This window comes from Oryx dammah, unplaced genomic scaffold (genome assembly GCF_014754425.2).
Source record: "Oryx dammah isolate SB20612 unplaced genomic scaffold, SCBI_Odam_1.1 HiC_scaffold_17, whole genome shotgun sequence".
Taxonomy (NCBI): domain Eukaryota; kingdom Metazoa; phylum Chordata; class Mammalia; order Artiodactyla; family Bovidae; genus Oryx; species Oryx dammah.
In genome coordinates, this window is record NW_024070201.1 from 54,382,681 (window position 1) to 54,395,284 (window position 12,604).

At 39.4% G+C, this 12,604-nt stretch overlaps 1 protein-coding gene and 1 pseudogene across 1 annotated transcript in view; one reads left to right on the forward strand and one right to left on the reverse strand.

Moving 5' to 3' along the window:
• Window positions 1–12,604, reverse strand: part of LOC120875959 (glycerophosphodiester phosphodiesterase domain-containing protein 4-like) — an 83,340-nt gene that overhangs the window by 29,950 nt on the left and 40,786 nt on the right. The window lies entirely within an intron of this gene.
• Window positions 11,149–12,131, forward strand: LOC120876812 (annotated as a pseudogene).

Here is a 12,604-nt window from a genome sequence, read left to right on the forward strand (position 1 = left end):
TTCTTCTCATCAGGTGGCCTAAGTTTTGGAGTTTTAGCTTCAGCATCAGTCCTTCCAATGAATATTCAGGACTGATCTCCTTTAGGATGGACTGGTTGGAACTCCTTGTAGCCCAAGGGACTCAAGAATCTTCTCCAACACCACAGTTCAAAAGCATCAATCTTCAGTGCTCAGCTTTCTTTATAGTCCAATACTCACATCCATGCATGACTACTGGAAAAACCATAGCCTTGACTAGATGGACCTTTGTTGGAAAAGTAATGTCTCTGCTTTTTAATATGCTGTCTAGGTTGGTCATAACTTTCCTTCCAAAGAGTAAGCATGTTTTAATTTCATGGCTGCAGTCACCATCTGGAGAGATTTTGGAGCCCCCCAAAATAAAGTCTCTCACTGTTTCCATTGGTTCCCCATCTATTTGCCATGAAGTGATGGGGCTGGAGGCCATGATCTTATTTTGTTGAATGTTGAGTCTTAAGTCAACTTTTTCAGTCTCCTCTTTCACTTTCATCAAGAGGCTCTTTAGTTCCTCTTCACTTTCTGCCATAAGGGTGGTGTCATCTGTGTATCTGAGGTTATTGATAGTTCTCCTGGCAATCTTGATTTCAGCTTGTGCTTCATCCAGCCTGGCATTTCGCATGATGTACTCTGCATATACATTATATAATCAGGGTGACAATACACAGCCTTGACATAATCCTTTCCTGATTTGGAACGAGTCCGTTTCCCCATGTCTGGTACTAACTGTTGCTTCCTGACCTGCATACAGATTTCTCAGAAGGCAGGTAAGGTGGTCTGGTATTCCCATCTCTTGAAGAATTTTCCACAGTTTGTTGTGATCCACACAGTCAAAAGCTTTGGCATAGTCAATAATGCAGAAGTAGATGCTTTTCTGGAACTCTCTTGCTTTCTTGATGATCCAATGGATGTTGGCAATTTAATCTCTGGTTCCTCTGACTTTTCTAAATCCAGCTTGAACGTATGGAAGTTCATCGTTCATGTACTGTTGAAGCCTGGCTTGGAGAATTTTGAGCATTACTTTGCTAGCCTTTTGAGATGAGTGCAATTGTGTGGTAGTTTGAGCATTCTTTGGCATTGCCTTTCTTTGGGATTGGAATGAAAACGGACCTTTTCCCATCCTGTGGCCACTGCTGAGTTTTCCAAATTTGCTGGCATATTGAGTGCAGCACTTTCACAGAATTGCCTTTTAGGATTTGAAATAGCTCAGCAGGAATTCCATCCCCTCCACTAGCTTTGTTGTAGTGATGCTTCCTAAAGCCCACTTGACTTCACATTCTAGGGTATCTGGCTATAGGTGAGTGTGAGTGATCACATAATTGTGATTATCTGGGTCATGAAGATCTTTTTTGTACTGTTCTTCTGTGTATTCTTGCCACCTCTTCTTAATATCTTCTGCTTCTGTTAGATCCCTACCATTTCTGTCCTTTATTGTGCCCATCTTTGCATGAAATGTTCCCTTGGTATGTCTAATTTTCTTGACGAGATCTCTAGTCTTTCCCATTCTATTGTTTTCCTCTATTTCTTTGCATTGATCACTCAGGAAGGCTTTCTTATCTCTCCTTGCTATTCTTTGGAACTCTGCATTCAAATGGGTATATCTTTTCTTTTCTACTTTGCCTTTAGCTTCTCTTTTTTCAGCCATTTGTAAGGCTTCTTCAGACAGCTATTTTGCCTTTTTGCATTTCTTTTTTTTGGGGATAGTCTTGATCCCTGCCTCTTATACAATGTCATGAACCTCCGTCCATAGTTCTTGAAGCATTCTGTCTATCAGATCCAAACCCTTGAATCTTTTTGTCAGTTTCACTGTATAATCATAAGGGATTTTATTCAGGTCATACCTGAATGGTCTAGTGGTTTTTCCTACTTTCTTCAATTTCAGTCTGAATTTGGCAATAAAGAGTTCATGATCTGAGCCACAGTCAGCTCCCGGTCTTGTTTTTTCTGACTATATAGAGCTTCTCCATCTTTGGCTGCAAAGAATATAATCAATCTGATTTTGGTATTGACCATCTGGTGATGTTCATATGTAGAGTCATCCCTTGTGTTGTTGGAAGAGGGTGTTTGCCATGACCAGTGTGTTCTCCTGGCAAAACTGTTAGCCTTTGCCCTGCTTCATTCCGCATTCCAAGGCCAAATTTGCCTGTTACTTCAGGTATCTCTTGACTTTCTACTTTTGCATTCCAGTCCCCTATGATGAAAAGAACATCTTTTTTGGGTGTTAGTTCTAGAAGGTTTTGTAGGTCTTCATAGAAGCATTCAACTTCACCGTCTTCAGCATTACTGGTTGGGGTACAGACTGGGATTACTGTGATATTGAATGGTTTGCCTTGGAAACGAATGGAAATCATTCTGTCATTTTTGAGATTGCACCCAAGTACTGTATTTCGGACACTTGTTGACTATGAGGGCTACTCCATCTCTTCTAAGGGATTCTTGCCCACAGTAGTACATATAATGGTCATCTGAGTTAAATTTGCCCATTCTGGTCCATTTTAGTTCATTGATTCTTAAAATGTCGATGTTCACCCTTGCCATCTCCTGTTTGACCACTTCCAATTTGCTTTGATTCATGGACCTAACATCCGAGGCTCCTATGCAATATTGTTCTTTACAGCATTGGACTTTACTTCCATCACCAGTCACATCCACAACTGGGTGTTGTTTTCGCTTTGGCTCCATCTCTTCATTCTTTCTGGAGTTACTTCTCCACTCTCCTCCAAGAGCATATTGGGCATCTACTGACCTGGGGAGTTCATCTTTCAGTATCTTATCTTTTTGCCTTTTTGTATTGTTCATGGGGTTCTCAAGGCAAGAATACTGAAGTGGTTTGCCATTTCAGTAAGTGGTTAACACCCCAAGATGTTTCATTTTTATGCCCCTTTAATTCTGTTCTCTATACCTAACTTGTATACTTCTGAAGTCATATTAAAATTCTGGCTTCACCAGAAAGAAAAACACCAATACAGTATACTAACACATATATATGGAATTTAGAAAGATGGTAATGATAACCCTGTATGCAAGACAGCAAAAGAGACACAGATGTATAGAACAGACTTTTGGACTCTGTGGGTGAGGGAGAGGGTGGGATGATTTGGGAGAATGGCATTGAAACATGTATACTATCATGTAAGAAATGAATCACCAGTCTATGTTCAATACAGGATACAGGAGGCTTGGGGGTGGTGCACGGGGATGATCCAGAGAGACGATATGGGGTGGGAGGTGGGAGGGGGGTGGTTCAGGATTGGGAACTCATGTACACCCATGGCAGATTCATGTCAATGTATGGCAAAACCAATACAGTATTGTAAAGCAAAATAAAGTAAAAAGAAAAAAATAATAAAAATAAAAATAAAAAATAATAAAATAAAAACAAAAACAGAAAAAAAAAAATAAAATTCTGGCTTCATATGCTTGTTGTTTTGTAACCTTGATAAAACCACTTAGATTCTCAAAATCTTTATTGTCCAAAGTATAAAATGGGAAAGGGGAGGAATGATCTGTGTATTTCTCATGGTTTCTTTGATTATTATATATGATAAGATATTTTCTGGGTTTAGGAGCATGTCTGTACACAGAGTATTACATAATTCAGAATAGTTCCCTCACTCTACTGCTTCTACTGAAAAAACAAGACCGGGAGCTGACTGTGGCTCAGAAATTGAAATTGAAGAAAGTAGGGAAAAACCACTAGACCATTCAGGTATGACCTGAATAAAATCCCTTATGATTATACAGTGAAACTGACAAATAGATTCAAGGGGTTGGATCTGATAGAGTGTCTGAAGAACTATGGATGGAGGTTCATGATATTGTACAGGAGACAGGAATCAAGACCATCCCCAAGAAAAAGAAATGCAAAGAAGCAAAATGGCTGTCTGAGGTGGCCTTACAAGTAGCTGTGAAAAGAAGGGAAGCAAAAAGCAAAGGAGAAGAGGAAAGATATACCCACTGAGTGCAGAATTCCAAAGAATAGCAAGGAGAGATAAGAAAGCCTTCTTCTGTATAATAGGCTCCAGTTTCATCCACCTCATTGGAACTGATTCAAATGTATTCTTTTTAATGGCTGAGTAATACTCCATTGTGTATATGTACCACAGCTTTCTTATCCATTCATCTGCTGATGGACATCTAGGTTGTTTCCATGTCCTGGCTATTATAAACAGTGTTGCGATGAACATTGGGGTACATGTGTCTCTTTCAATTCTGGTTTCCTCAGTGTGTATGCCCAGCAGTGGGATTGCTGGGTCATAAGGCAGTTCTATTTCCAGTTTTTTAAGGAATCTCCACACTGTTCTCCATAGTGGCTGTACTAGTTTGCATTCCCACCAACAGTGTAAGAGGGTACCCTTTTCTTCACACCCTCTCCAGCATTTTTTGCTTGTAGACTTTTGGATCGCTGCCATTCTGACTGGTGTGAAATGGTACCTCATTGTGGTTTTGATTTGCACTTCTCTGATAGTGAGTGATGTTGAGCATCTTTTCATGTGTTTGTTAGCCATCTGTATGTCTTCTTTGGAGAAATGTCTGTTTAGTTCTTTGGCCCATTTTTTGATTGGGTCGTTTATTTTTTCTGGAATTGAGCTGCAGGAGTTGCTTGTATGTTTTTGAGATTAGTTGTCAGTTGCTTCATTTGTATTATTTTCTCCCATTCTGAAGGCTGTCTTTTCAACTTGCTTATAGTTTCCTTTGTTGTGCAGAAGCTTTTAATTTTAATTAGGTCCCATTTGTTTATTTTTGCTTTTATTTCCAATATTCTGGGAGGTGGGTCACAGAAGATCCCGCTGTGATTTATGTCGGAGAGTGTTTTGCCTATGTTCTTCTCTAGGAATTGTATAGTTTCTGGTCTTACATTTAGATCTTTAATCCATTTTGAATTTATTTTTGTGTATGATGTTAGAAAGTGTTCTAGTTTCATTCTTTTACAAGTGGTTGACCAGTTTTCCCAGCACCACTTGTTAAAGAGATAGTCTTTTCTCCATTGTATATTCTTGCCTCCTTTGTCAAAGATAATGTGTCCATAGGAGTGTGGATTTATCTCTGGGCTTTCTAATTTGTTCCATTGATCTATATTTCTGTCTTTGTGCCAGTACCATTCTGTCTTGATGACTGTGGCTTTGTAGTAGAGCCTGAAGTCAAGTATATTAATGCATATATATGGAATTTAGAAAGATGGTAATGATAACCCTGTATACGAGACAGCAAAAGAGACACAGATGTATAGAACAGTCTTTTGGACTCTGTGGGAGAGGGAGAGGGTGGGACGATTGGGGGAATGGCACTGAAACATGTATAATATCATATAAGAAATGAATCACCAGTCCAGGTTCGATACAGGATGCTTGGGGCTGGTGCACTGGGATGACCTGGAGGGATGGTACGGGGAGGGAGGTGGGAGGGGTGTTCAGGATGGGGAACACGTGTATGCCCATGGCAGATTCACGTTGATGTGTGGCAGAACCAATACAATATTGTAAAGTAAAAAAACCAAACCAAAACAAAACAGTGCAGTGATTAAAAAAAAAAAGATAGCCTTCCTCTGCGATCAATGCAAACGAATAGAGGAAATCAATAGAATGGGAAAGACTAGAAATCTCTTCAAGAAGATTAGACATACCAGGGAACATTTCATGCAAAGATGGGCACAATAAAGGACAGAAATGGTAGGGACCTAACTGAAGCAGAAGATATTAAGAAGAGGTGGCAAGAATACACAGAAGAACTGTACAAAAAAGATCTTCATGATCCAGATAATCACATGGTGTGATCACTCACTTAGAGCCACACATCCTGAATGTGAAGTCAAGTGGGCCTTAGGAAGCACCACTACAAACAAAGCTAGTGGAGGTGATGGAATTCCAGTTGAGCTATTTCAAATCCTGAAAGATGATACTGTGAAAGTGCTGTACTCAATATGCCAGCAAATCTGGAAAACTCAGCAGTGGCCACAGGATGGGAAAAGGTCTGTTTTCATTCCAATCCCAAAGAAAGGCAATGCCAAAGAATGCTAAAACTACCACAGAATTGCACTCATCTCACACGCTAGTAAAGTAATGCTCAAAATTCTCCAAGCCAGGCTTCAGCAATACGTGAACCGTGAAGTTTCAGATGTTCAAGCTGGTTTTAGAAAAGGCAGAGGAACCAGAAATCAAATTGCCAACATCCACTGGATCATGGAAAAAGCAAGAGAGTTCCAGAAAAACATCTATTTCTGCTTTACTGACTATGCCAAAGCCTTTGACTGCGTGGATCACAAGAAACTGTGGAAAATTCTTCAAGAGATGGGAATACCAGACCACCTGAACTGCCTCTTGAGAAAATGCAGGTCAGGAAGCAACAGTTAGAACTGGACATAGAACAACAGACTGGTTCCAAATAGGAAAAGGAATACATCAAGGCTGTACATTGTCACCCTGCTTATTTAACTTCTATGCAGAGTACATCATGAGAAACACTGGGCTGGAAGAAGCAAAAGCTGGAATCAAGACTGCCAGGAGAAATATCAATATCCTCAGATATGAGATGACACCATCCTTATGGCAGAAAACGAAGACGACCTAAACAGCCTCTTGATGAAAGTGAAAGCGGAGAGTGAAAAAGTTGGCTTAAAGCTCAACATTCAGAAGACGAAGATCATGGCATCTGTTCCCATCACTTTATGGGAAATAGATGGAGAAACAGTGGAAACAGTGGCTGACTTTACTTACTGGGGCTTCAAAATCACTGCAGATGGTGATTTCAGCCATGAAGTTAAAAGACGCTTACTCCTTGGAAGGAAAGTTATGACCTACTTAGATAGCATATGTCAATGTATGACAAAACCAATACAGAATTGTAATGTAAAAAAAAAAAAAAGCAGAGACATTACTTTGCCAACAAAGGTCCGTCTAGTCAAGGCTATGGTTTTTCCAGTGGTCATGTATGGATGTGAGAGTTGGACTGTGAAGAAAGCTGAGTGCCAAAGAATTGATACTTTTGAACTGTGGTGTTGGAGAAGACTCTTGAGAGTCCCTTGGACTGCAAGGAGATCCAACCAGTCCATTTTGAAGGAGATCAGCCCTGGGATTTCTTTGGAAGGACTGATGCTAAAGCTGAAACTCCAGTACTTTGGCCACCTCATGCGAAGAGTTGACTCATTGGAAAAGACTTTGCCGCTGGGAGGGATTGGGGGCAGGAGGAGAAGGGGACGACAGAGGATGAGATGGCTGGATGGCATCACTGACTATATGGATGTGAGTCTGAGTGAACTCCGGGAGTTGGTGATGGACAAGGAGGCCTGGCGTGCTGTGATTCATGGGGTCACAGGGAGTCGGACACGACTGAGCGACTGAACTGAACTGAACTGAATATGGTAGTATATATGTTTCAGTGCTATCATTTCAAATCATCCCACTCTCTCCTCATCTCACTGAGTCCAAAAGTCTGTTCTTTATATCTGTGTCTCTTCTGCTGTCTTGCACTCAGGATTATCAGTACTATTTTTCTAGATTCCATATATATGTGTTAATATACAATATTTGTTTTTCTCTTTCTGACTTACTTGGCTCTGTATAATAGGCTCAAGGTTCACCCATCTCAGAACTGTCTCAAATGCATTCTTTTTAATAGCTGAGTAATATTGCATTGTGTATATGTATCACAATTTTCTTATCCATTCATCTGCTGATGGACATCTAAGTTTCTTCCATGTCCTAGCTATTGTAAACAGACCTGCAATGAACTCTGGCATGTGTCTTTTTCAATTATGGTTTCCTCTGGGTATATGCCCAGTACCAGTAGTGGGACTGTTGAGTAGTACAATGGCTTTATTCTTAGTTTTTTTTAAGGATTCTCCATATTCTTCTTCATAGTCGTATCAGTTTGCATTCCCACCAAGAGTGTATGAGGGTTCCCTTTTCTCCACACCCTCTCCAGCATTTATTGTTTGTAGACTTTTTAATGATAACCATCCTGACTAGTGTGAGATGATACATCATTGTAGCTTTGATTTGCATTTCTCTAATAATGGGCAATGTAGAGTATCTTTTCATATGTTTATTAGCCATCTGTATGTCTTCTTCTGAAGACAGTTATTCATAAGAACTGTCTGTTTAGGTCTTTTAAAAGTGGCAGAAAACTTATTTGAAGACATGATAGCTAAAAATTTCCCTAACCTGGGAAAGGAAACAAATATGCAGATCCAGAAAGCACAGATTCCCAAATAAGACAAATCCAAAGAGATCCACACCAAGACATATTAAAATTAAAGTGGTAAAAAATAAAGAAAGAATCTTAAAATCAGCAAAGGAAATGCAACCAATTATGTACAATGGAACTCTCATAAGACTATCAACTAGCATTTCAGGAGAAATTTGCAGGCCAGAAGAAAGTGGCATGATATAGTCAAAGTGATGGAGGACAAAATCTATAGCCAAAAAGAGTCTACCCAGTATGTTTATTATTTAGATTTGAAGGTGAGATAAAGAATTTTCTGGATAGACAAAAGCTAAATAAGAAAAATTAAAGGGACCTCTCTAAGTGGAAAAGAAAGATCACACCTAGAAATATGAAAATTACAAAAGGAAAAATCTCACTGGTAAAGGCAAACATTAACTAAAGGTAGTAGATCTGACCTTTACAAACTTAGTAGTAAAGTTACAAGAAAAAAATTGCAAAATCATCTATATCCACAATAAATGGTTAATTGAAACATTAAATAAAAATATGTAAAGTATGTTAGCACATTAAACATGAGGAGTAGGCAGGAGGTAAAAATGTAAGGCTGCTATAATACATTTGAACTTAAGAGATCAATAACTTAAAATAATCACACACACATGCACGGACTCCATGCTAACACAAACCAAAAATTTCTAACACATACACAAAAAAGAGAAATGAGTTCAAACACAACACTAAGGTAGTCATCAAATAACCAGAGAAGAGATAAAAAGAAGAAAAAAAAACACAAAAAATAACTACAACAACTTGTGTGCATAGCAATAAGTATATAACTATCAATAATTTATTTAAATCTAAATAAACTAAAAAGTCATAGAGTAGAACAGTGGACAAAAAAAAACCAGACCCATGTACAAGCTAGGGCTTCCCTGGTGGCTTAGCCAGGAAAGATTCCATCTGCAATGCAGAAGACCTGGGTTCAATCCCTGGGTCAGGAATATCCCCCGGAGAAGGAAATGGATACCCACTCAAGTATTCTTGCCGAGAGAATCCCATGGACAGAGGGGTCTACTGGGCTACAGTCCACATGGTTGCAAAGAGTTGAACACAACTGAGTGACTAAGCACACATACACGTATATATAAGTTACCTAACAAGAGAATCACTTCAGATCTACAGACACATACAGATTGAGAGTCAGAGAATGAAAAAAGCTATTTCATGCAAAGAAAAAGCTGAGGTAGCAATACTACATAACAAAATTGACTTTGAAACAAAGACTTTAACAATAAACAAAGAGGGACATTACATAAAGGTAAAGGGATGAATTCAATAAGAAGCTATAACATTGTAAATGGAGAAATGGAGAAACAATGAAAACAGTGACAGGCTTTATTTTCTTGGGCTCTAAAATCACTGCAGATGGTGACTGCAGCCATGAAATTAAAAGATGCTTGCTTCTTGGAAGAAAAGCTATGACCAACCTAGACAGCATATTAAAAAGCAGAGATGTTATTTTTCCAACAAAGGTCCATCGAGTCAAGGCTATGGTTTTTCCAGTAGTCATGTGCAGATGTGAGAGTTGGACTATAAAGAAAGCTGAGCACTGAAGAATTGATGCTTTTGAACTGTGGTGCTGGAGAAGACTCTTGAGAATGCCTTGGTCTGCAAGGAGATCAACCAGTCAATCCTAAAAGAAATCAGTCCTGAATTATCATTGGAAGGACTGATGCTGAGGCTGAAACTCCAATACTTCGGCCACCTGATGCGAAGAACTAACTCATTGGAAAAGACCCTGAAGGCAGGAGAAGGGGACAACAGAGGATGATATGGCTGGATGGCATCACTGACTTGATGGACATGAATTTGAGCAAGCTCCAGGAGTTAGTGATGGACAGTGAAGCCTGGTGTGCTGCGGTCCATGGGGTCACAAAGAGTCAGAGATGACTGAGAGACTGAACTAACTAACACTGTAAATGTATGTGTATTCACTGTAGGAGCAACTAAACATATAAAGCAATATTAATGAACATAAAGAAACTGAGGGTAACACAATAATGGTGAGGGTATTTTAGGACCTTACTTACTTTGATGCACTGATCACCCTAACAGAAAATCAATATGGAAACATCCTACTTAAATGACACACCTGAACAAATAGACTTACTAAACATATTTAGAACATTCCATTCAGAAACAGCAGACTATGATTCTTTTGAAGGGTACATGGAACATTCTCTTGGATAAATTGTATGCCAGGCCACAAATCAAGTCTTAATAAATTGAGGATGAAATCATATCAAGTACCTTTATAAACCACAAAATTAGGAAATTAGAATTCAACTACAAAAAAAAATTACAAAAAATACAAACACATGGAGGCTAAACAATAGGCAACTGAACAACCAATGAGTAAGCCACAGGTCACAAACATGAAATTTAAAAAATACTTAGAGTGACGGTACCCAGGGCTTACCTGGTAGCTCAGGCAGTTAAGCATCTGCCTACAATGTGGGAGACCAGGGTTTGATCCCCGGGTCAGGAAGATTCCCTGGAGAAGGCAATGGCAACCCACTCCAGTATTCATGCCTGGAAAATCACATGGACCAAGGAGCTTGGTGGGCTACAGAACATGGCATGGGGTCATAAAGAGTTGGACATGACTGAGCAACTTCACCTTCACTGACAGTGATGGTGGCAGCAGTGGCATTTGCTATTGAGAGCTGTTGAGACACCTCTCTGGCAGCTGGTGGAACAGATGGCTTGCATAGACTTGGGCAGAGGTTGCCAGCCTGCCACCACAGCCTCAGTGCCTACAGTCCCTGGTGGGTGCATTGGGACACGAAGATGCATCTTCCCCCTCTTGCTGCCATGGGGGCTTAGGCTCCCATCCACCTCTCACATCCTCTTGTCCACACTGCTGTACTTCCTCTCTGGACTTCGGACCCCTGGCCTCACCCTTGAAACATGACTTGTGACTTCAAACCTGGGGACCTCATCTTTGTCAAGATGAACGGTTATCCTCATTGGCCAGCTCATAGATGAGGTTCCTGATAGAGCTGTAAAACCACCCAGAAAAAACTAACTACCCATTTTCTTTTTTGGAACTCGCAAGACTGCTTTTTTAGGCCCATATTTCCTTACTCAGAAAATAAGGAAAAGTACGGTGAACCAAATAAACAAAAAGCCTTTAGTGAAGAAGGCTTATGAGAGATAAACAACAATTCGCAAGTGAAACTTTCAAGTCAACATGCATCAGCTAAACAATCAAATGTGTCATCTGATGTTGAAGTTCAAGAAAAAGAAACTATTGTTTCAAAGGAAAATACTGACCATGAAGAAAAAGCCAGCAATGATGTGACTAAAGCAATTGACATAACCACACCCAAAGCTACCAGAAGAGGGAGAAAGAGAAAAGCAGAAAAACAAGCAGAAACTGAGCAGGAAGGAGTAGTGACTACAGCAACAGCGTCTGTTGATCTAAAAGTGAGTCCTAAAAGAGGACGACCTGTAGCTACAGAAGCCAAGATTTCAAAACGAAGAGAGACTCAAAATGGTAAAACAGCCCTGTCCTTCAGAAAGTGACAGGGTGACTGAAGAAGACAAAAGTAAGAAAAGGGAGCAAGAGGAAAAAGAACCTAAAAAGCAGCTTAAAAAGGATGAAAACGATCAGAAGGAAGAAAAGAGCCAAATAAAAAAGGGAAAATAGGAAGTTGAATTTAAAAGAAAAAATTTCACTAAAACAGGGGTTACATCAACCTCTGATTCTGAAGAGGAAAGAGATGAAAGAAAGTTTCAGACTGCTCATGGAAGGAATATGCTCAAAGGCCAACCAACATGAGAAAGAAGCAACAGATAGAAAATGCAAGCAAGAGGAACAAATGGAAACTGATCATCAAAACAACATGTAATCTTCAGTAATAAAAAATACATCTCATTTTAAGCTCCAAGCATTAATCCGGTTACTGAAAAGAGAATATAAGTGGAGCATACAAGAAATGAAGATCTTGAGACAGACTCACTGGACTGAATTTCTTCCTTCTCTCCCTTGATGGAAGAATGTTCCAGATTCTAAATTGAGGACTTCATGAATGGCATTACTACTGTGATAATCATTAAAAAAGAACACTTCCTGTAAGGTACACATACATACTAAGGTTGGCCATAATTCCTGTTAAAAGTTTTTTACCAAGCTTAAAATGAAGCATTGTGTTTGAAAGTTATAAATAAGCTCAGATAAAGGTAGTGGTTGTACATTATTTCATTTAGAAAATATAAAATTTCATTTTGTTTTGAAGGTAGGTGCTAAACTGAAGTAGTTTTAACCCCAGGGAATGGGGTAGTTATGCCCTTCTCTGACATTCCTTTGCTGTTTAATTCTTTAGAATATTAATAATTGTTTTTTAATCTTGAGGGATTAAAC